We start from the raw sequence: 23,737 nt of genomic DNA, 5'->3' as shown, positions 1-23,737 counted from the left end.
CCAGGTGAAATGGCAAAGGAGATAAAATGCACCTAGTAGCTGGGCCAGTGTGCATTCTGTAGAGCAATCAGGCATTTAGCTAGAGTCTATCTATGGGAACATGATGTGCATTTTGGAGGGCAGTGGTTTGAGTAAGAGACCTGATTCCCTGGTAGGAATAAATTGTTCCAGTTGAGACAACTTCCTGGAAAAATGTTCAGCCTGATCTGTAGAGTTTGTTGAAAGCTGGAGCCATCCAGCTGGAGAGGAAAGGGCAAAATGCTTGATTACGGCCTGATACCAAAATGAGATGGTGCATTTTGTATCTATTTTCTCTCTCATGTCTTGCAGGCTTGCTTCAACAAGAGGATTGGAACTAGTGACACTTGTTCTGATGAGAGCAACTATATAATTATTAATATAAATCTAGGAAGACTTCTCTCTATGCATTTACAAATCTGAATCTTCTGTATCAGTCATCATTGAGGCTAACAATAAAATAAAACGGAGGTGTATAAAAACAGTCCACTTTAGCCAAGTAGCATATATTTGTGCTGTAGCTGGGACCTTCAAGGCCCACGTCAGGGATTGGTGTGGCTATTTTAAGCAGATAAAAGAGAGATTTGGGGCAAGAAAGTCTTTCTGTGCCTCTTCAATCACTTCCTATAAATATTCAAATATAAGCTCACAGGTGACTCTTAAAACCAAATGGAGACATCTGGGGAAACGTTATCTTCCTTTGGCTGCACAAAACAACTGCCAATACCTGAGTGATGGTAGTCAGCACACAATGAATAAGAAATCTGAGAGTCATTTTAATACAATGAACTCCTATTGGTAATTTTCAGGCATCAACCCAATGCTTTAGCTAAAAAAAAACCCTGGGTTTTATCTTTTCTATTCTTGCTGATTTTTTTTTTCAGACAGGTGGAAGGTTTTATTAAGCACTCAGTATCTATAGAGCTGTGCACGTCTTTGTGAAGATCCCAGACAAATTAAAAAGTCAAATTAGCAATGCATATTTAATACTGCTTTGTAGTTTGTTTTTTAAAAAGCTGGCAGCAATGTTTACTCTTTGGGGGGAGTTTATAATTATGCAAATCAGAGGCACAGTCTGCATATGGTTTATGATAATGCCTTGGGTGTTACATCCAGAGTCTAAAGTATTTCTGAACATTTCTTCAGTTTTATCCATGATTTGGAGGGAGGTTAGCCAAGGCTAGGGGCCTGCTTTTTCTTCAGTGATTTAATATATACTGCCTTGGAACTTAGATGTCTGTACGAGCTTTTGACTTGGAAAAAGCACCACTGAGATTTGCATAGCATCACCTCATAGCAGATACTGCTGGTTGCCTTTGCCATAACCACTCATCCTTCCTTTCTAGTGGGCTAATCAAAGTGAAGTCTGGAGGCCAATAGCATTCGAATCACCTGGACGTTCCTTAGGAATGCAGACTCCCAGACCTACTGAGTCATAATATATATTTTTCAAGACCCTTGGGTATTTGGCATACACATTATAGATCTAAAGGACAATCCCTTGGAGTCATTCTCACTATTTTCTTATTTCCAAAATATCTCATTGCTTGAACCAACAAAATGAAGCTCATGTGAAATAAATAATAACTAAACACGCATCATTTCAGTAGCTTACACCAAGCATGTCAAACTCACGGCCTGCGGCCCATGAGTTTGACATGCTTGGTTTACATTATTATCATGTTGAGAAAAGAAAAAAAATCTTTCATGCCAATTTGAAGGACATTTTCTCCATTTAAAATCAACTGTTTACTCCTTAGAGCATTTTATCATTTCCAAATCAACTTTCCCTCTATTCTCTCATTTGTTCAAAATGGCAGCCCTATAATGAAACCAAACCATGGTAAAAATGAGGGTTAGGATCAGGTGACCTTTGGTGCTCCCAAGCCCCTCCTTCTGGGCTTATCTTCTCTATTTCCTTAAGGTTTCCAGTACTCTTAGACTCTCTCTCATCTCAAGCAAAATATACTCTTGGTAAAATATAGAATGCCAACCGTTTCTATTTTATATACTTTTACAAATATGTTCTAGTAATTTGTAGTCATAACCTCTCATAATGAAAGAACATCATGGTCGATCATTAAAGGAATATTACACATGAGGAAGAGTGAAGCCATAAGAAGTATTGACTATATCAGAATTAGCAAATAAGTTTCATCTGTGCAATCGATAGCTTCCTGGAGTTCTGTGTTAGTAAGGATTCTGAGCCTGCATTTGGTTCACCAGGAAAATATATTTCGTCGTTTATCAGTGATGTCTGATAATAACCTTGAATAAAGGTGGAGATGCAGCCATAGAATGGTTTATATCAATATTCACTAAATCTTTGCATGTCAGGCAATGTCAAGTCACTTGCATGCTGGCTTGGTTATCTTTTGCTGAATGGCAAATTACCCCCCAAAATTTAGTGGTTTGAAGAATAATATTTATTATCTCACAGCTTCTGTGAATCAGAAACCTTTGAACAGCTCTCCTGGTTCTCTGTCTCAGAGTTTCCTACAAGGACACAATCGAGGTATCAGCCATACCTGCAGTCTTACTCAAAGGCTGGAGTGGGGAAGGTTCCACTTCCAAGCTCACCCATGTGGTTATTGGTAGTAGCATTGAGTTTCTCGAAGGCTGTAGCTCTGAGGGTCTCAGTGCCTTACTGGCCATCGTCCAGAAACTGCCCTCAGTTATTTGCCAGATTGCCCTCTTAAGAGGGCCGGTCTGCAAAAAGACTGAGAGAGAATGTTAGCAAGAGGGAAGTCACAGTCTTTTATAACCTAGTTATAGAAGTGTAATCCCATTGCCTTTGCCTATTGCATTCATTGGATGCAACTCACTATGTCCACTCAAGGGGAAGAGATTACACAAGAGTGTAAGTACTAGTAGGTTGGAATCATTGGAAGCCACCTTACAAGCAACTCACCGTACATGTCTTATCCCATCTGATCTTCATCATGACCTCTTAAGGTCCAGGCTATTTATTGTCTCATTTTCACAAGTGTGAAGGCAGCATAAAGAGGCAGTCATTATTCAAGATGACATAGCTAATACAGGGCAGCTGGGATTTTGAGCCACATCCATCTGCCTTTAAGGCTGATATTATTGTCACTTGCCTTTTGCCATCTCTGGAATTATTCTGTTGAATGGTCTTCAAAATGTTTTGATCATGAACTTCTATTAGCAAAATCTTTCAGAATACACCTTTTCTATATACAGAAGCATTTATAAAGTGCGTCTAAATCCATAATTAAATTGAGGAAAGCTTACTTTTCATTTCTAAAAATTATTTATAAATTACTTTATTCACACCATAATGGATTGCTTTGCCCTCCCCTGGGATAACTCCCACGTGGGAGACTACCGATCTAGCACCCTTCTAGCTGTGACATTCTATGATCCATGACTCCCTGATGGACAGTCAGGTGGGCTGATTGAAGATACGGTTGGAAACTTCTGCTGCCTAACCACTTAAAACAGGAGAAACTGTCAGCCTCGTCCTCATCCCATGATGGATGTTAGGAGAAATAATGAGTGAGTAGGAGTTAGGACAACTCCTTCCTCTCACTTGGTTTCGTCAAGTCCCTAAAGGCAGAATTGGAGCAGTCTCCTTCCAGCCTCAGAGCCGTGGGGCTTCATTATGGGAGAAAAGAAAAATGTCTTTCCAGCTACCTCCTGATTAGGCTTAAGGTATGGAGAAAAGTTCAGATGCAATTTCCAAGTGGGGCGTTATACTTCATGAAGAACTATTATCATCTAAAGATTTTGCATGTGTTTATTTTTAAGTAGGTAATTCATGCATGTGATTAAAAAAAAACATGTTTACTGCCTTGTGGATATTTAGTGACAATTAAGCTTTCTGCAGAGACTATGTCTGACCTCTCTGCCCTCCTCCCCTAAAATAACTACTTTGTTTGTGTGTATCCTTCCACTTAGTTGGTATCCATTCAAATACACATGTGGATGCCCCTCCCCCCATATTTTGGTAACCCAAATGGTATACACATTGTTCTACACCTTGGTCTTTTTTCACTTAATATTGCTTGGAGATGGTATTATACTGTACACACAGCACTTTCTTATTCATTTGAATGACCCTATAGTATGCTGTAGCATGATTGCACCAAAACTTATGTAACCAGTCCCCTATAGATGGATATCAGGTTGATTACATCTTTTGCTCTTATAAACAGTACTGCAATATCCTTTAGAGAATTGTATTGGAAAGCATTTGGCTTTCAGTGTTGGTGTCTGACCATTAAGAACCATGTAGTCATTGTTCAGGCCAGGAAGGGGAGTGACACTGAATAGCAGGGGCATGTAACAGCCTTCTGCGCTCCTCCTGTGTAATTCTCTGACAGTGCTCCCCTTGCTCCAATACTTGGTACCTCAGCTGAGCAGCCCCATGGTGCTGCTAAGAGATGAATAGTGTGTGACTTTCCTGGAAGACTAGAGAAACCAAGGCTTCATCTCCCATCTCTGGATTCTCCAGTGCAGTTCTGGGAAACGAGTGTGGGAACTCTGCCATGGACTAGCTAACAGGATTTATCCAGGGGGGTACCGGGGGCCTTGAACGGAGGCAGCATGGTTGGTGGGAGAGTGCCAGCTTTCAGGTCAGTGTCCTTGAACTGTGAAGCAAAAAACTCTAGTGGAATGAACATATTAAATTGAGGAAAAAATAGAGAACTGCTCAGATCTAGAGGATTCCAGAATTATCTCCAACATTCTGAAGGTAAGCTGTCCTTCCTTTTTTCAAATCCAACAAACATATACTGAACAACTACTATATATATATCAGGTATTATGTTCTTTTATTTTGTTTTCTTAGATTCTACATATAAGGAAATCAGATGGGATTTGCCTTTCCCTGACTCAGAAATAATATATCTTAAATTAGACATTCTCCCTCTGATTATTTTCTATTCCTAGGATTACTAATCGATAGCAATTTCCCCAGCCCAGAATAAGGGATGTCCAGAAGAAGAAAAAGTCAAAAAGCTTCTCCACAGCAAAAGAAACCATCCTTAAAATGCAAAGGGAATCCAGGTGTGGGAAAACATATTTGTCAATGATACACCTGATAAGGGTTAATTTAAAAAAAATATAAAGAACTCGTACAACTCAACAAGAAGACAAACAATCCAATTTTTAAAAAATGGACACTTCTCCAAAGAGGACATATAGACAATAGACATATGAAAAAAATGCTCAACACCTGCCAGAATGACTACCGTCAATAAACCAACAAATAACAAGGGCTAGAGAGGATATGAAGAAAAGGAAACCCTAATGCACTGCTGTTGGGAATGCAGACTGGTGCAGCCATAGTGGGGAGTGGGGGGAACAGTATGGAGTTTCTAAAAAAATTAAAAATGGAACTGCCTTTTGAGCCAGTGATTCCACTTCTGTGAATATATCTTAAGAATCCCAAATACCAATCAGAAAGATTATATGCACCCATATGTTCATAGCAGCATTATTTACAATATCTAAGATCTGGAAAGAGCCCAAGTACTCTTCAGTAGATGAGTGGGTAAAAAAGCTGTGGTACATTTATACTGTGGAATACTATGCAGCTGCAAAAATGAAGGATCTCTTTGAGACCTCATGGATGGACCTGGAGAGTATTATTCTAAGCAAAATAAGCCAGTCAGAGAAAGACAACTATCACATGATCACACTTATATGTGTAATCTAAAGAATAAAATAAACTGACAAACAAAATAGATCCAGAGACATAGAAACATGGAACTGACAGATCTCAGAGGGAAGGTGGAGAGCCAACAGGAAGAGATTAACCAAAAACTTATATCAGTGATGGCAAACCTATGACACGCGTGTCAGAGGTGACACACGAACTCATTTTTTTGGTTGATTTTTCTTTGTTAAATGGCATTTAAATATATCAAATAAATATCAAAAATATAAATCTTTGTTTTACTATGGTTGCAAATATCAAAAAATTTCTATATGTGACATGGTACCAGAGTTAAGTTAGGGTTTTTCAAAATGCTGACACGCAAAGCTCAAAAGGTTCGCCATCACTGGTCTAAGGAGATGAATGGAGCTCCCTGACATACCTCCCATCCACTGCCTTTGCAAAGCTTCTCCGGGCACCTCGTTAAAATCCCCCCTGGATACTCATGACAGTAATTGCAATAGCTAATATTTATTGGGTGCTATTGGGTGCTCACTTATCTCTCCTGTAGCTCTGTGAGGTAGCTTCTATTATTATCATTTTACAGATTAGAAATCTGAGGCTTGCAGAAGGCAGAATGACTTGTGAAGGTCATGTTGCTAGAAAATGGTGGAGCAGGGATTTGAGCTCAGCACAGTCCAAGAAGTCAGGGTGCCTTGTGGACTAGGATCAGAGCTAAAACAAAAAGCTATGTCACTGCTACAGCCCCCATGTAATGACATATAAGGAGTGTCCCATTCTTTTTGCCCTGAGTTCCTGTAGTTACCTCCAAGGGTGGAAAAAAATACTAGAAGAGACATTTAGCCATGAAAACAGAGAAATCAGGTGGCAGGATTTAAATGAACTGTGCTCCCCTGAGCTCTACTTAGTTGCATTTTCGAGGACCCCAGCACCCAGGGGAAGGCACCCTTAGGTCAGCCAGTGGCAGATCCTGGCCCCCTGCAGCAGCCTGTGGAAATGGAGTTTGGCTTGTCTGGGTGCAGACAGGCATGGCTGAGAAGGGATGGGCAGAGGCAGAGCCTGGAGTCTGGCTGATAGATGCAGCCACAGCCTGGTGACTTCTGCAGAATGGTAGATCACAAAGAGGACTGTGTTCAGAGGAGCTGAACAAACGCAGTTCTGCCTTCCCGATTCTGAGGATTCATCTGCTTGTCTTCAGGCGCCTGGGGGATCCAGGGAGCCGATGATGCTGGCAATGAGTGAAGTGCGGCCAGCATGTTTTCCTCCCCGTTTGCTGGCTTTCTTCATGGCTCACAGTTACCAGCCCTCGAAGGAGGGTCTGCCCAACCCAAAGGCACCATGAGATTGTTGAGGAGGAGTAAAAAACAAGGCAGAGAAGAGGGACTTCCTGCAGAAAACCAAGAGGCCTTGCCCTTCATAAACAAAGCCAAGCGTGGCTGGAGCCTGAGTTCGGGTCTGTGTTCCTTATAGAAGAGAACACACCACCAAAACCTAGGCTAGGTCTGTCTTTTCGTTTGCAATCTGGAATTAGGAATGTAAAGCAACAAGACCTTCCAGGATGGACTCCCCAGCTGCCCCCTCAAGGTGAGCAATCACCATTGGAAAACAGAGAGAACAGCCCGGGACTGTGCTGAGGAGGCGGAGCATAGTTGAGAAAACCAGACAGATAGGATGTCATCTCTATTTGAGGTCCATGTAGTCCTGGTCTATGATGTGTTAGTGACTCTTTAGAGCCCTCAACAGATTTCTGCCTACGGATTTCCTCTGTGGTGCAGGGAAATTGGGGGATCTGTCTGGGTGTTAAAGCATCCCTGACTTGCCTTAGGGAAGGCTGGGTTTTTAGGACACAAAGCCACAGCCCAGGCATCAACACAAGGCTCCATCCTCCAGATACCACTGCCAGGTGGCCTCCTGGATAATAGACATTGTGCCCAGGAGGAAAGGATCACATCAGAAGAGCAAACCTGGCCCACAGCACGTACGGGATGGCACTAGCTGTAGATGTAACCTGGGGATAATATGAAGGAGCCCTACCCTGCCCTGAGAGCTGACTCTGAGCCAAGATATGTGTGGAGTATTGAAATAATTTCTTGCAGCAGCCCTAGGAGGAGAATGCTCTTGTTAATCCTTTATTGTTATTTATCACTGAGGTATTTATCATCATTGTAAGGATGAGGAACTGTACGCTTGGGGCGAGATCTCAGGTCTGAGATGAGCAGAAAGGCATAAAAAAAAGAAAGATGAAAGATTCCTACGTTTACTAAAGGGAGCAAAAGTTATTGTTAACCAACACCATAATTGTTAATCATGACTTTTTTTCAATAACAATATTTGTTGCCCTCAATATTTCTCTATGGTCCATTTTCCCCTCAGTTGTAAAGTAGATTCATAATGTGCCCACATCCTAAGGTTGTAAAGATTAAATGATTTAATGCATGAAAAGCACTTAGCACCATGAACAACTTGAAATTGTTCAGTGAATGTTAGATATTGTTATCATTACTATTATACTGTGATTTGGTTTTTAGAAGCATTAAAATTTATTCCAGTCTAAGGGTGGGAAATACAGTGAACAATTCAGGTGAGTGCACTTATATGTGCTGATAATACGTTTTTTATAATATGACTTCCACTTAGGGCTTTCAATACTGTATTCGCTTTTTATTGCTGTGTAACATGTTACCAGAAACTTAGCTTAAAGCAGTGCCTATTCATTATGTTACATTTTCTGTAGGTCCAGGCAAGGCATGGCTGGGTCCTCTCCTCGGGGATTTTATCAGGCTAAAATCAAGGTATTAACTGGCTGAGTTCCCTTCCGGAGCTACTTCCTAGCCATTCAAGGTGTTACCCAAATTCAGTTCCTTGCATTTGTAGCTCTGTAGTCCCATTTCCTTGCCAGTTGTCCTTAGAGGTCACCAGCATTCCTTGTCATGTGGCCCCCTCCATCCATCCATCTTCAAAGCCAGCAAAGGGAAATCTCTCATCCAATCCCTCTCACACTTGCCAGGAAGAACACAGTCCCTTTGAGGGGCTCACCTGATGAGTGACCCCCTTACCCAGGACCTGAATTACATCTGCCAAACCCCTTCCCAGCAACACCTAGAATAGTATTTGAATGAGAGAAGGCTTGGGTAGACCAGGAACCAGGAACCTTGGGGACTCTGTTAGAGTTCTTCCTACCACAGATGCACATTCTCAACCACTCTATCTTGGATCAAAATCAGATGAGACAGTGAAAAAATGGGAGTGACTCCTTTTTGTGTACAGCTTGTAACAACTCTTTAAAGGCTGTTCTCGTTTTATAACCATACCCCATATGTGGGACACCCAAGACCCTTGGCCAGCACTTAGCAGAAACAAGGGTTCAAGATGCTACTGGTGATGTATTATTAGCCCCTCTAGGAATCCCAATTACACCTCAATACTGGCTGTCACTTAACCTTTTAATGCCTATTTTATCACCTATAAAAGAAAGAGATGAACATTGACATAAATGTTTAAGAATATGTTTTACATGAATGATAATGCTGACAGCCAGCTGTCATTTCTTGCAAACTTACCAAATTCAAGCACCACACGTACGCCTAGGGGCCTTGTCCTATAATGGAAGGTGTGTGGCTCCAGAACTGAGCCAGAGTCATGGTTCAGTCCCAGCTCTATCTCCTTGGGTGAACTTTCTAACAACTCTGTAACTTTAAAGAGTGGTGACTAAATGCACAGACAGAGGGTAATAATAAAGGATAGATAATGGTCCCCAATGTAAGTGTGGATGCAGTATGTAGTATTCACCCAATATGTAGTGATTATGTAAATACCGACCCAACAGCCATACTTTTTTTCCTAAAACTGTATTCATTTTAATACCACCTTAATGATTTTTGCCCTAAATGCATACCATCTGTTCATACTACCTGCATGCTACACATTCTTTTAAATCAATGTTTTTCTTATCTGTGAAATCATAGTTTTTATATACTTGTTTTGTTTTGTTTTTTCTAAATTCATGCTAAAATAAATGCATAACTATTGAAGTGTACCACACTAGAGATTTAAATTGTGCATGTTGCCCAGCTGGCGTGGCTCAGTGGTTGAACGTCAACCTATGAACCAGAAGGTCGTGCTTCAATTCCCATTCAGGGCACATGCCCAGGTTATAGGCTCGATCCCCAATAGGGGGTGTGCAGGAAGCAGCCAATCAATGATTCTCTCTCATTGATGTTTCTATTTCTCTCTCCCTCTCCCTTCCTCCCTGAAATCAATAAAAATATTTTTAAAGGAAAAAAATTGCTCATGCTGAGAAGCACTGTAATGAGGACATGAAAAGCCCCCTTCTAAATGGAAGACAGTGCTCCTTGAGGTCTCAGAGGAAATGAATTGAGGGCTACACAGACTTTAAACAACTTCATTTTATTTCTTTGAAAGAGTGCCTTTGAATTGAATTCATTTGATGTTTAAAGTAAGCCCAGGAAATAGGGGGTCAGGGGAGAACATATTCAGTTAAAACAAAAATGAAAATATGCCAAGGCCAGAACTTACATTCAGATCTTTTTCATTCCAAGGCCCACTTTTTTAAAAAATCACAAGAAATGGGGCAACGGGAAGGAGTTAGCTGAGGAAGTGTGTGTTGGGGTGCGGCAGGGGCAGGGGGAATAGAGAAGGAAAGATAGAAATGCAGAGGAAGAGAGGCTGGTAAATGAGGGGGAGGAGAGAGAGAGCATTAGGAAAGAAGTTAGGGTGGGGATGATTTGGCAAAACCTTTCTTGTTACCCATTCTCGGTAACAAAGTGCAGTTCCCTCCTATCACTTCTATTTGTAAGTTATTTAGGTGGTTGACAGCTCTTCTGCCTTTAGAACCCCTCTCAAAATCCACATGTCATGGCTGCACACAGGGCAGAGTTATAAACTATACAACATGCTCATGATCAGGCCAGTATGACTCCAGGATCTGAAAATCAAACTGAGATTCTTAACCCTGAGTCCCTGTTTGGTTGAAAGAACAGCCACACTAATTGCATTGTGGTAACCAACAGAAACTGATGTCCAACAGGAGAATGTCGAACAGGAGAATGGGATGATTGCAGTGTTTCCTTCTGACTTTCCACTCTTTGCTAAGTGGTTCTCGGGAGATGGATTTTCTCATAGCCATTTGCTTCTACAACTAGAATTCCATTCTCTGCCTTGCCACTGTCTGTCCCAACAAGTACCCGGGGAAGAGCATGTTCATTCTAGATTTGAATTAGGCCCTGACATCTGGTATGAACCGTGGGTGCTTATTTGCACACCTTCAGGCTATTGGCTGTAAAGGAGCCCAGCCTATCTGGAGATTACTAGTGCAGATGGAGACTGTAGTCATTTAATTTAATAGAGCCATTGTGTGGGCCTTGTCGAATGTGCTGTGATTGTGAAATGCGGGCCCTACCTCAATTTCAGGTTCTCTGCGCTGTTCCTCGTATAAGGAGCATTTCACCTCCTCTGTCAATCTCCACAACGAATACAGTCAGTGAGGAGAGCAGCCTTGGAAACCTTTCCAGGGACAAGGAAAAGGGGGAGGGGAGTGTCTCTGGGAAGGATTTGAATTTATCAAGACAATGAAATTTGCCAAGGTCTTAAATGATAATCTTCCCTCGTCTGTTAAACAAATGTGCCATGTACCACTCCAACCGCATCTAATGAGCCTCTGTCTTTAATGTGCATCAGAAAGGGAACATCTGGCACCCAAAGGGAGCCAGTGTGGCAGGAGATGGTCAGAGTGGCCTCCTGAGCACTTGTGTTTCCATGACGTTGAGATGACCCCTTACTTTCCCATGCCTGGAGTACCAACTCAAGACTGAGGCTCCTGTTTCATGGAACCTTACCTGTAACACTGGTTTTAGTTCCCACTGTGTCCCCGGTACCTCTCCCAGTGTCCGACATAGCTTCCGTGCTCAATATGCATTTGTGGGATGATTAATACACCCACTGAGGTAGTATTTCCACTAAGACCCATTAGTTTCTGGAATGCATCCCTCTGGATGTTCTCAAAGCTCTGGACCCATCTTGGGTAACTTGCTGGAAAAATTCCACCTGTCTGTGTGTTCACTGGCTATGAAACTGGCTGCTCTTACATTGCTTCCTAATCATCTCTTGCAGGCCCGTGGCATCCCAGCTAGCTTACATTTTAGCTGAGGAGAGGGGCACTTGCGGCACAGTGGCCAATGATACAACAGAATAACGCTCCATGGAGCAGTGCTGGTTACATGCTGAGGAGTTCAGAGGGGAGGGACTTCCTGTGGCCCAGGAAAATGAGAAAGACCTCGCTTTAGGTCTTGAGTGTGGGTAGTCAGAGAAATTGTGGAAAGTCTTCCAGATGAAGAGGAAAGGATGTAGAAAGCAGCTAACAACATATAGAAATTTTTTATATTTGCAACCATAGTAAAACAAAGACTTATATTTTTGATATTTATTTTATATATTTAAATGCCATTTAACAAAGAAAAATCAACCAAAAAAAATGAGTTTGCATGTCACCTCTGACACACGTGTCATAGGTTCGCCATCACTGACATAATCTATAGGTCAGAAAGCACATCAGTGGTTGCCTGGAGGACAGGGGTGGCAAAGGATGGGGACCTATAAAGGGACAAAGGAAACTTTTGGGATGATGGATACATTAATTCTCTTTATTGCAATAATGATTTCATGACTATACTTGTGTCAAACTCATCAAGCTTTAATGACACTTTAAATATGAGTTGTTTATCATACATCAAATATACCTCAATAAAAATGTAGAAAAAAATGAAATGAAATAAGGTCAAATAAGGTGAGTCTCTGGGTTCTTTAGCTCCCATTCCCTGATGGGTGGCACGTGTTGCTATCCCTGTGGTGCTAACTACAGTGGCCACACAACTGTCTGTGTCCTTTAGTGCCAGCCCAGTGAGATCTGCTGACCTCTGTCATCTCTAGGAAGGTTCTAATGGTGCAGCCAGCCCCCACACAAAGAACCGAAAAGACAGCAATTGCTTAGAAATTGCACACGGATGACATCAGTGGCCTCCTCTTAGGCAATCTTCATCAATAAGTATGGAGCAAGTTATGCTTTGAAACTCGGAGGTCATATAAGTCCCCATCTGCTAAAACAGTGTCTGGACACTTCTTTCACAGATCCTAGCAATACATCATCCTTGCGTTTCATTTCACATCTTTATTTGTACCACTGGTTGTATGTCTTTGAAAGCTTACTGGTTTTTACTTCATTTTTTCAATGTCTCTTTCCTGACCAAGAAACAAAATCAGATTTATTTCCCAGCAACCTTCTTCTTGGGGATGGGTAAACCATGTTCATGAATTAGAAATTTACATGGATGGTGTTTGAGGATGCTTTTAACAATTTCTATCATCTAACCATCAGTTTTCTCTATTCTGTATATATTAAACAGAAAGTGGCTATAATTTACATTATAATGAAAAGCTGCCTGGTATTATAGAAATTACCACAAACTTTGGACTCAAACCTGGACTCCAAGACTATTTGTATAATTTCCTAGCTACATGATGTTGGCCAAGTTTCTTAACTTCTGTGAACCTCAGTTCTCTTCTATAAAGTGGGATATTGTTGTAAGGGTTCAATAAGATATTTTCTTTGGAGAAGTTTAAATAATAAGAAACCATAGTGTAGTCATTCAGGTCATGGGATCTCAAACCAGACCACCTTTAGTTAATCTTGACCTTGCCACTTACTTAATAACACATTGTGTCAGTTTCCTCATCTGTCAAAATGGGGATGACAAAAACACCTACTTCATAATGCTGGTATGTGGGATAAATTAGTTAATACATATAAAACATTTACAACAGTACCCGGCACAAGATGAGGACTCATTACATGTTAGCTGCCATCAGCGTGATTATCACAGTCATTTGTTATGACATGTGCCACATAATAGGTGTCGGATAAATGGCAGGCATTGTTCATTTAAGACCCGCTGTCCATCTTGGTTTTCAAAACAACTTCTGTCCCCAATAGCCATCCCCGAAGTACTTCCAAGAAAACCCAAACATTCTTGAGATCACAGTAAGAAGAACACTTTTCCCCCTCGTGTGTGTGTGTGTGTGTGTGTGTGTGTGTGTGTGTTGTTCAGCAAAGCAAATAGAATAATAACTAATGCGAGATTTTAATTATCATGCATGTCAGTGCTGCTGCTTTGCAAATCAAATGTAATTAATTCTGAGTACTTGCTACTTCTTCAATCCTTCTATCAGCTCAGGAGCAAGCATGCTAGAAATATGTAATCTATAATAATAAAAGCATAATATGCTAATTAGATCAGATGTCCTTCCAGATGACCTTCCGAACAAAGCTAGGGCTGCAAGGGAAGCCCGGGTCCTGTGTGCCTGCTAGCAGCTGGAGGGAAGCCCGGGTCCAGAGTCCTGGGTGCTGGAGGGAAGCTGATGCCGGCAGTTGAGGGAAGGAAGGCCTACTCTTGCGCAAATTTCATGCATTAGGCCTCTAGTATGTAATAAATAGAAATATGTAAACAGCCAAGGTGAGTCTAGAAAGAACATTGGAAACAAGCAGGATGCTATCTATGCAGGAGCAATTACAAGGCTGGGAATTTAGACTTATCATACTGAGTTCCACCCAAAGTATATATCCTAGAAGGGGGCAGGATATTTCCTCACTGCAATATTAGTTACCATTGGGCTTATCCATCAGAAAATGGTGCAAATGTTTTGAATTGATGATTTTGTCTTAGCCCCCGAGAGCACTCCTTAATGTAATGGGTTCAGTCATTTATTGGACCATTATGTGAAACAGTACTCTCTTTTGTTTATCTAAATGCATGTTTTTCACCCTATTTATGTTTGCTCACACTGAATCTTGCATGTACATGTAATTCATAAAGCAAAAAAGGAGAGGAGCCAAGGGGTATAGGTTGAGAAATGAAGCCAGTGTCCCCCACCCCCGCCACCAATTCCCATATGCATTCCTGTCTCCTACAGCTGCCACTAAAGGACTTCAAAAAAAATCCAAAATGTTCTTCAGATCACACTTTCAAAACCTCTGCTCTAACATACTTTTCTTCACTCAGTTTTCAAAAGAAGCTTCCTCATCTTCATATTTGTATATTTCACAGAAAGCCCATAATCCCTCTGACTTCATTGGTTGTGCTTTTATCCATTTCAACCACGTTGCCTTTAAGCTGCCTACTTTCCAAGGTGAAAAATCCTAAATTTTTCTATAAATCAAAAAATTACTCTTCCTATCCTACCGTCCATTTTCTAATCATTGCAATGATTAAGAAAAAGAAAAGAGACTGAAATTTTCCAAAAAAAAAAATTTACTCTGGAAAAAACACAAGTAAAACTTTGGAATTCTTGAAGTCCATAAATCATCTTGGGGCTAGAGAGGAAGAAGATGGGTTCTTTCAGCAAATTCTTCACTAGTGGACCTCGGGGGTTCTTTCTTATAGCTTGACATTACAGAGCCACACAGAGTATGAGAATTTGTTACTAAAGCAAACAGAGATCAAAAATTGAAACCACTTTTTAAGAGACCAACAAAGATGATGCATAAAACTATCGGTGTTTGTTACTCAGTAGTCTTGTGAGGGCAAATCTATGACATGCATGCCCCTATTCCCATCTCCAATGCCCTATAGAACCCACAAGGCGTAGATCACTAAATGATCATGGCGTAGGTGCAACCTCTGAGTCCTTCACAACACAGAGTTCTAGGCAGCCACTACCAGTTAGTTGATCAGCATTGGCGTGTGATTTGAAGCCCTCTGCCAATACTAATCTGGTCCAATCACCAGATCTTACATATGGGAAATAGCAGACCAGAGGGCGGACAATTTGCTCAATGTCACACAGCTAATGAATGGCAGATAGCCATGGCCTTCCACCAAACAACTCTTGGTCCATTGCACTGCACATGCTAGAACATGTATTGGACCCTATCTGAGAATTCCTGTGTTCTTATTTCTCACATCAATATATACGGAGCTAGAAGCATCTCATGGCCTTCTTTAGTCTTAAAGTGTTTTACCATGTTCGTTCCTCTGTAGCCTTTCAAAATTGATGTGACTTATGCTACATGTGGGAGATAGCATCTTATAAAGATGAAGGGCACAGACTTTACCTGACCACAGGTTTTACCTGATAGTCCTGCTTAGCCATGTGCTTGCTGCATGGTCTCCAGAATGCAGTCTAACCTCTTTGAATCTCAGTTTCCTCACGCACAGAATAAATACCCCTTCGCAGGGATGCTATGAGACTAAATCAGATCCTGTATGTAAAAGTGCCTAGCACATGGCCCAGAACTTCCTTCTTTCCTTTTCTCTTCTCCTTTAATGTGGCTCCAAAAGTTATTACCTTCTTGACCTTGGGCAAGAAACTTAGCCTTTCTGAACCTCTTTCTTTACTTAAAAAATCACGATCATGTTAGTACTGATCATACTGGGTTGCTGTTAGGAGAAAATGGAATTACAGCAGCAGCAGTAGCAAACTCAACTCACAACATTGGTATGGGCTCTGGACCCAGAATCTTCTAGAAGACTAACCAGATTGCTTGGACTTAAGTGTCTAGTCCCAGAGGCTTTTTCATGAATATTTGTTATTGCTATGGAGGTAGAATGCAAAGGAGATGGATACTGTCAGAAGGCCCAGCTCACTCTTGAGAGGGAGTCTTTGTATGGTGAGCAGGACAGTCATTGGATGGCAAGTGTGCAAACCTGGATTCTCACTGAGCCTGTCCTGAGCTTGCTCTGTGACCTCTGGTAGGTCATTTAACCTCTCTGGACTTCAGGGTAATCCACCATGCCTACCTCATAGCATGGGTGATCCAAATGAGAAATGACCCAGGGAAATCTAAAGACTCTACAAATGGAAGGAATTGTATTTTTGTCTTTTCCCTGGACCAAAAAAAAAAAAAAGGGTGAGATCTGCCTCCTGGAGTTAGAATCAGCTCTAGTTTATCTTTATTCTCTTGCATGCACAAATGTCTTTTTATCTGAAGATTTTTATTTTACTTGATTGGAACTGTGGCTGCCCTACTTAGAGTCAAAAATGTCTATGAGCAGCGTCTTTAACTCCCATGTACAGCCAGGGAGAGGATGCAGACTGATCTTGGCCCCAGAGAACCTGCTTCTGAGCTTAGAGTGAAGACTTTGTGTTCAGAGTCCCTGAGCTATTCCGTCTAGTTCAGCCAGGACCAAAATGTAAAACATATCTTCCCTTTTACCTGCCCCACCCATCACAAGTAGACACATATGCACATGTGTACACACATTCACACTCACATATTCACACTCACACATACACACACTCACACTCACACTTACTCCTTTCTCCAGACCCCTTGTGTCAAACATTTCAGAACTCCTCCTGCCAAGGTGCTGAGACTCCACAGTGATAACCAGAGGGAAGGCACCAGTGACAGTATTAGTTCTGATGGACCATTTTGACCAGCAGCAAAGAGTTTCTAGAATGATCCAAAAGTACTAGGTAATTGAGAATGAGTCCTTTGGGCTATTAGGTATCTAGCAGACAGCAAGATAAATCCTCATCTCTTGCTTAGTTATAGAAAACAGACATATCACTTCCCCCTACAAACACAGTGAAAGGACGAGAATGTTACAGGTTGCCATGGCAACTTGGATGCACTACATTCAGGGTTCATCCTGTCACTATGGAAGACTGGAGGAGAAAAAGAAAACATTAAGTTTCTCTCTGTTTTGCAGGGTTGTTGGTTTTTTTTGTCAAATATTTTGTAGTGACATTTCATGGCATGAACCTGAAACCACTTTTTATGAACAGAACGGAGAGGAGAACGTGATGGGGAGAGGATAGAAGAGGCATGAAGATCCTGGGGACATGTTTGTAAGGAATGAACTGTGGCTGGTGTGGCTGGTACCAAAGAAACTGAGAGGGAAGGAAAAGAAAGCAATAAATATTTATTGAGGACCCACCACATGCCTGATGCTGTGCCTAATAATGAACCGTCTGCAAGCTCTCGGAGCTCTCTGTCTGGAAAAGAAAAACAACTAAACAAGTGATTGCATGTTCTTCCAGGGCATAAGTGCAGGGGGTGATGGGCACAGGAGGCAGATGGTGCTGACACAGGTTTGGGGTACAGATTTCCCACAGGAAATGTCTGTCCACATTGGAAGACCGATGCGGGGAGAGCAGGTGAAAAGGTCCTGGGAAATCCTGGTTAAGAGTGTGAAATGTGCCGAGGCCGTGAGGAGAGAGAAACCAGGGACCTGGGGACTGCAGGAAGTTCATTATGTAAAGCTACGAGGGTGAGGGATGCATTAGACAAGACTAGTGGCAGTGGACAGGCATGGGTGGAGTCTAGAAATTCTAAGAATTAGAACCAACAAAAGTATTGGGGATGAAAGAGAGATAAAGAAGTAAAAAAAATGCAGCCCAGGTTGCTGGGCAACTGAGTGACTGCCAGAGCCATCTGCTACATGGGGGTCAGTGATGAAGGAGAGGGTTTGGCGTCGTTTTGTCTAGTTAGAAAGAAGCCAGATTGGTTATGTTGTGTTAAGCCTTTAGCATGTCACCTGTCGCGCTTTTGTGTGAGACTGTGTGTGGGTGTGCTCCGAGTTTAAAGCAGACCTCCTGGAACACCACGAGAAGGTGACATGTTTAGCTTAGGACATGACAGGAGGGATCTCGTGTTGACCCCACTACCAGGTGCATAAGAGCAACCTCAGCCTAATAATTCAGAATGTCTTCCTACTCTCCGTCTTCAATGACAGCCTGCATCTCTTTGCTTCCTTCATTACTGCTACCAGCATATGAGCGACAGGAGGGCATCCTTAGCCTTGGAGGGAGGAGGAGATTTAATTCCCCTGTTGCTATTGGCAGATATCCAGGAACGTGGCTCTCGTGGAGTCAGAATACCTCGATTCAGTGCAGACATTTACTAGATGTATGGTCCTGGACAAGTCATTGAACTCCTGTGTCTGTTTCCTCATCTGTGAAACAGAGATTATCCTTCCCCAGTGTTCTCACAATGATTAGGGATCATTTATGTAAGGGACCCAGCACAGAGCAGGCACTGAATAAGCAGTAGCTATATTCTTTCATTAATTTTTAATAATCTATATATATAAAAGTCAAGCAACCAGAACAACTGGAATGACCAGTCGCTATGACGCACACTGAGGCCGGCCAACCGGCCTGATGGGGGTGTGGCCAGCCAGCCAATCTCCCGCAGCCTCTTCTTCCCAGCCTGCTGGCCCCCACCCATACATGAATTCGTGCACTGGGCTCTAGTAACAAAATAAGAGTATATGCTTCCCCAGACCCTTAGCCCACCCTCTCTCAGACTTGCTGTGATTTACTATGGCTGTATAAGGATTTCTTCATCCTGAGAAAAGCATCTGAATTCAGTGGTTATGAAATGAGTTGGCATGAGAAAGGATTGGGAAAAATCATGTCTCCAACTCCTGCTTGAAAATCTCGGCCAGCATCACTCTAGCTGGTATCTAAAAGTCTCTCCTACATCTCAGAGCACCTCTGCAGAGCCAGATCCTGGGGCATTGAGGTGGGGGTGGGTGGTGGCAGGAGTGAGCAGAGTGGACAGGCGATGGGGAGAGGTGTCCAACTGGGCCTGTGCTCCCGCCACTGCTCCTTACTCAGTGGCTGTGTAAAGGGTGGATGAAGGGTATTTGGTTTTAATTGGGAAATGCTATCCATTGTCCTAGGCTCATTTAAAAATCCATTAGTATCAGGAAGTGAGCAGATTAAGCAATGAGGAAGGGGAAAGCTGTCAGCAGCCTGCTTTGCAGGGAGCAGGCGGCCTGTCCAAGCTTCACCGGCGAGGGCTGTGCTGAATGCTAAGAAGCTACTGGAGATGCTGGGGAGAGAGGAGGTGTCTGGGCCAAGTCACACAGTCCTGGGCAAGCTGGTTCTCACAGCTCCCAAAGGTGGTACTCCAGTGGACATGTCTCAGGTTCCTGCAGTGTTTCTCGCAGCCTGGCAGCAATGCCACCCAGCTGTGAGCCCTATGAATGCCTGCAAACAGTCACTCCCCTTTGTCGCCTCCCTATTTGCCCAAATCCGAACCAGGCTCAGCGACCTTTTCATCCTGGGATGCCAACCCCTTGCACTGGCTGATACCTCGCACAGACTCCCATGGAGGATGGGGGGAATGGTTTGTGCCTGGAGGACTGCAGAAACTTCTTTGAAGGTGAAGGGCAAAGAGGGGGCAGGAAGGCCCTCCGTGGCACTGCATTATTTGGCCTAAGATTGCATCACTGAGTTTTTTCCCCCCCTGTCATATGACAATTTTGATTCAGGCTTCTGAATAAGAGAAATCTGGTTTTAATATTGGGTGACATTTAGTCTTAAAAGCGCTTGATGTGAAAATGAAGCTTCCCAATGGCTTTTCATATTTATTTTTAGCAAAAAAACCCTTTTTCAGAAAAGTAAAATGCAACCTACAGAGAATGTCAGCGTCTGAAATGGAATCAGCTGGTGTCCATTACGTGCCGCTAAGGCATACTGATAATGAGGGTGGTGGTAATAGCGGCAGCTAATCCTTGCTGAGTACTTGCCCGCATGCGGGCCTACCCGAGGAGGGAACTAAGGCTCAGAGATGTTAGGTCATTTGCTCAAGGTCACAGAGCTCAGTGTGAGAGTGGGTCGGGCTGCCTCAGGCTGCCCATGACCTTTCCCACCCTACTGCTCTGCTGTTTATCCCAGTTCACTACTCGCAGAAGAACCAGCTGACTGCGAATGAAAGCCAACAATAGTGACAGGCCTTTGTGGCTTCTGACTTGGGGTCATATTGAAACCGCGGTTTGAGCTTATAGCCACGGGGACTTCATACACGATGACAGCTGCACAGGCCTGTCAGTCTTAGGTCGTCTGTCCTTGAGCTGCTTCCTAGGGCCTTTCAAAGAGATATTCACGTCTGCCTCGGAGAGGACAGTGTAGTCAGATATCCCAAATGTGAGTCTCCAAAGTTGGTGAAAACCTGTCTAGCCTTTAGAGCGGATAGGAACAAACAGGCACCAAATTCACTGTATTTATGTAGATTTTAAAAAAAACACTGGCCTGATCCAAGGGAGAAGGGGCCCAGCCGCAGTCCGGGGGGCACCTTCAGGGAACCTCAGGTTCTGGTCACCTGGTCAGAAGCCCTGGTTCTAGCCAGAAAGAAACAGGCTTGTCTGCTGTCCAGGTGTCCTGGGCCAGGGAGGAAAACCAGCATTGAAAGTAGACTCAGCTTATGGGAGGGCACGGTGGGGAGACACAGCCATGCCCGGCTCTGACCCTCGGGCCCACGAGCTTTGCGGCCCCTCTGAGACCTTGGTCAGGGCTGCCCTCGGCTTTGCAGAGGCACTGCTGGCGTCTGGCTTGTCTGGGACCAAACACGTTGCTTAACTGGCATGAGTCTGGGCTGATGGTACAACTAACAAGTTAAACCTCTCTTGAGCTTTCTTTGCTCTACACTCTACTGGTAAAATATGACTTTGAAATAAAACATGAAACTTAAACACCAAGCTTCTGGAGAGTGGAACCATGGCAGGCTTCTAGCTTCGGCATGACTGACATTAAGCTAGATGGCACTTTCAGCCCTAACCAGTTTGGCTCAGTGGATAGAGCGTCAGGCTGGGGACTCGAGGGTCCCAGGTTCGATTCCGGTCAAGGGCATGTACCTTGGTTGCGGGCACATACCCAGTAGATGGCACTTTCTCCTGGGAGCTGTCCTGGGCGTTGGAGGACCGAGAGGAGCATTCCTGGCCGCTACCCACTACGCGCCAGGAGCATGACCCTCCTCTCCCCCGTCTGTGACAATCCAAAATCTCTCCAGACGTGGCCAAATGTCCCCTGGCGGGCAAAATAAATTCCGGTGAGAACACTGAGATGATTTTAGAGGTACCGTTTAGCTAAGGTCCTATGAGCCCTGTGAGATAGATAGATAGATAGATGATGATAGATAGATAGATAGATAGATAGATGTATATTTTGTTAACCCTCACCTAAGGATATTTTTCCATTAATTTTTAGAGAGAGTGGAAGAGAGAGGGAAAAACAGAGAGAAACATCAATGTGAGAGAAACACATCTATTGGTTGCTTCCTGCACAAGCCCTGACCAGGGCCTGGGCCGGGGAGAAGCCTGCAACCAAGGTACATGCCCTTGACGGGAATCAAACCCAGGACCCTTCGGTCCGCAGGCTGATGCTCTATCCATGGATTGATGCCAAACCAGCTAGGGCTTTAAATCCATTTTAAATAAAAAGTTTAACTCAATGTATTTTTCCTACTGCTAGACTTGTCCATCGTCCAGATGCCCTGGTTCATAGGTTGGGGCCCAGATCACAGTGGTTTGCCATCTGCATAATTGCTCCTGGCTACTTCACCTCATGTCAGTTACTTAGAAAGTTTACTCCTGCGAGGCACTGCCAGTGAGCCTGTCAAACAGGTTCTTCTCAGGCTTGAGCCTGAGGAAGAGGCGTCGCTGCTGCACCCGTGAGTGGGATCCTGGGAGGGACCAACCAGCTTTCAGTTCTCAGGACACAATAGTGAACGTTGCAGGAAAATGTGGATCTACCACACGGCACTCGTGCACGCACACGCCCAGGGATGAGCTATATATAAAGTGACAATGAGAACTTTCCTCTTTGTCCCCAGCTAATTATTTTTGCCAGACCCAGATGTTGAACCTCATACAGCAATTCTCAAAGCGTGGTTCATGGACCCCTGGGGATCTCTGAGACCCGTCCAGGGTGTCTGCAAGGTCAACACTACATTATTGTAGCGCTACGCTGTTCTCTGTCGTCACTGATGGTGAGTAAAACTATAGCATGAATCAAGGCAGGGGTACCAATGATTTTTTTCTTTTAATGATTTTTTAAAATATATTTTTATTAATTTCAGAGAGGAAGAAAGAGGGAGAGAGAGATAGAAACATCAGTGATGAGAGAGAATCATTGATCGGCTGCCTGCCACACGCTGCACACCCCACACTGGGGATTGAGCCCACAACCCAGGCATGTGCCCTGACCTGGAATCAAACCATGACCTCCTGGTTCATAGGTCGACGCTCAACCACTGAGCCAAACCGGCCAAGCCATGGTCTTTTTATCTTTACCACCATGACTTGTGGTTAAAAAAAAAACAACAACAAAAAGAAAGCCAATTTCATTTAAAAGTACCCTTGATGAAACAGTAAAAATTATTAATTTAATTTTTAAAAATTTACTCCTGAAACTCTTAGCTTCAGTTTTATTATCTACACAACGGGGACAGCAGGGCAGCTCCACAGGGTGGCTGTGAGGGTTTAATCAAATACAATGCGTAAAGTGTTTGGCAAAATGCTGTGCATACAGTAAGCCTTTGCGTACACGCTATGACCACTATCATCACCATTATAATTACTTTTCATTTTCACTCATTCCCTCTCCTCCTATTTCAGTTGGAAGGATCTGGGCGTAATGAGTTCGGGCAGCCAGAGGATTGCTTTAGGGAGCTTTGTAGAAATAAACATTTTTTAGAAAAGCAATTAGAACTTATTTCATCAGACCTTTCCATCTCTATGAGATTACCAGTGAAGACATCCATAGGATGTCCGTCATGAACTCAGAAGCAGAAATTGGGAAGTCACCAAAGACCCCCGCAAAGTCCCCCAAATCTCTCTTCCTTTCTTTCTCTTCTTGGGCTCCTACAAGGCCTCCTCTGCTCCTTCCATCTTTCCAAATGTGGCTACTGTCATCATTTGAAGTGGCTGCACTTGAGTTCAGAATGACAGGAGCAAAAAGATCTTGTTTCCTTGGTGATACTTACATTTGCTCAGCTTGCAAGAAAGAGGTGAATCTCAGGTGCAGCCCAAGTAGCCGCTGCCTCTTTCTCACGGCCCAGCGTTAAGTCCTCCTCGCCGCCTGTGTGCGGAGCATGAAAAACAGCCCTTTGGGATTTAAGGGTTCAAAAGACTTATTGGCCTTTTTTAAAAATCAACAAAGACTTGAGTGTTTACCCTGGAGTCCTCGTTCTACTGTGTAGGCGACCAGCAATGAGGGGTCTTTTTACATATATAATTAGTATGCTGTATAGATAGCATTGTGCCCACATCCTCA

General features: G+C 43.1%; 1 protein-coding gene across 2 annotated transcripts in view; it reads left to right on the top strand.

Annotated features, from left to right (window-relative positions):
- ATP10B (ATPase, class V, type 10B) overlaps positions 1-23,737 on the top strand; it is a 187,605-nt gene that overhangs the window by 64,258 nt on the left and 99,610 nt on the right. The window contains exon 1 of one of the 2 annotated variants that reach the window (XM_005870569.2): positions 22,431-22,451. The exons of the other annotated variant lie outside the window; for it this stretch is intronic. The gene's annotated coding sequence lies outside the window, so the exon portion shown is untranslated. Of the gene's footprint in view, positions 1-22,430; positions 22,452-23,737 lie in introns of those variants that run through there. 2 annotated transcript variants of the gene reach the window in all.

The sequence above is a fragment of the Myotis brandtii genome, unplaced genomic scaffold (genome assembly GCF_000412655.1).
Source record: "Myotis brandtii unplaced genomic scaffold, ASM41265v1 scaffold32, whole genome shotgun sequence".
NCBI classification, from domain to species: domain Eukaryota; kingdom Metazoa; phylum Chordata; class Mammalia; order Chiroptera; family Vespertilionidae; genus Myotis; species Myotis brandtii.
This window is presented reverse-complemented; position numbering and strand designations above follow the sequence as displayed.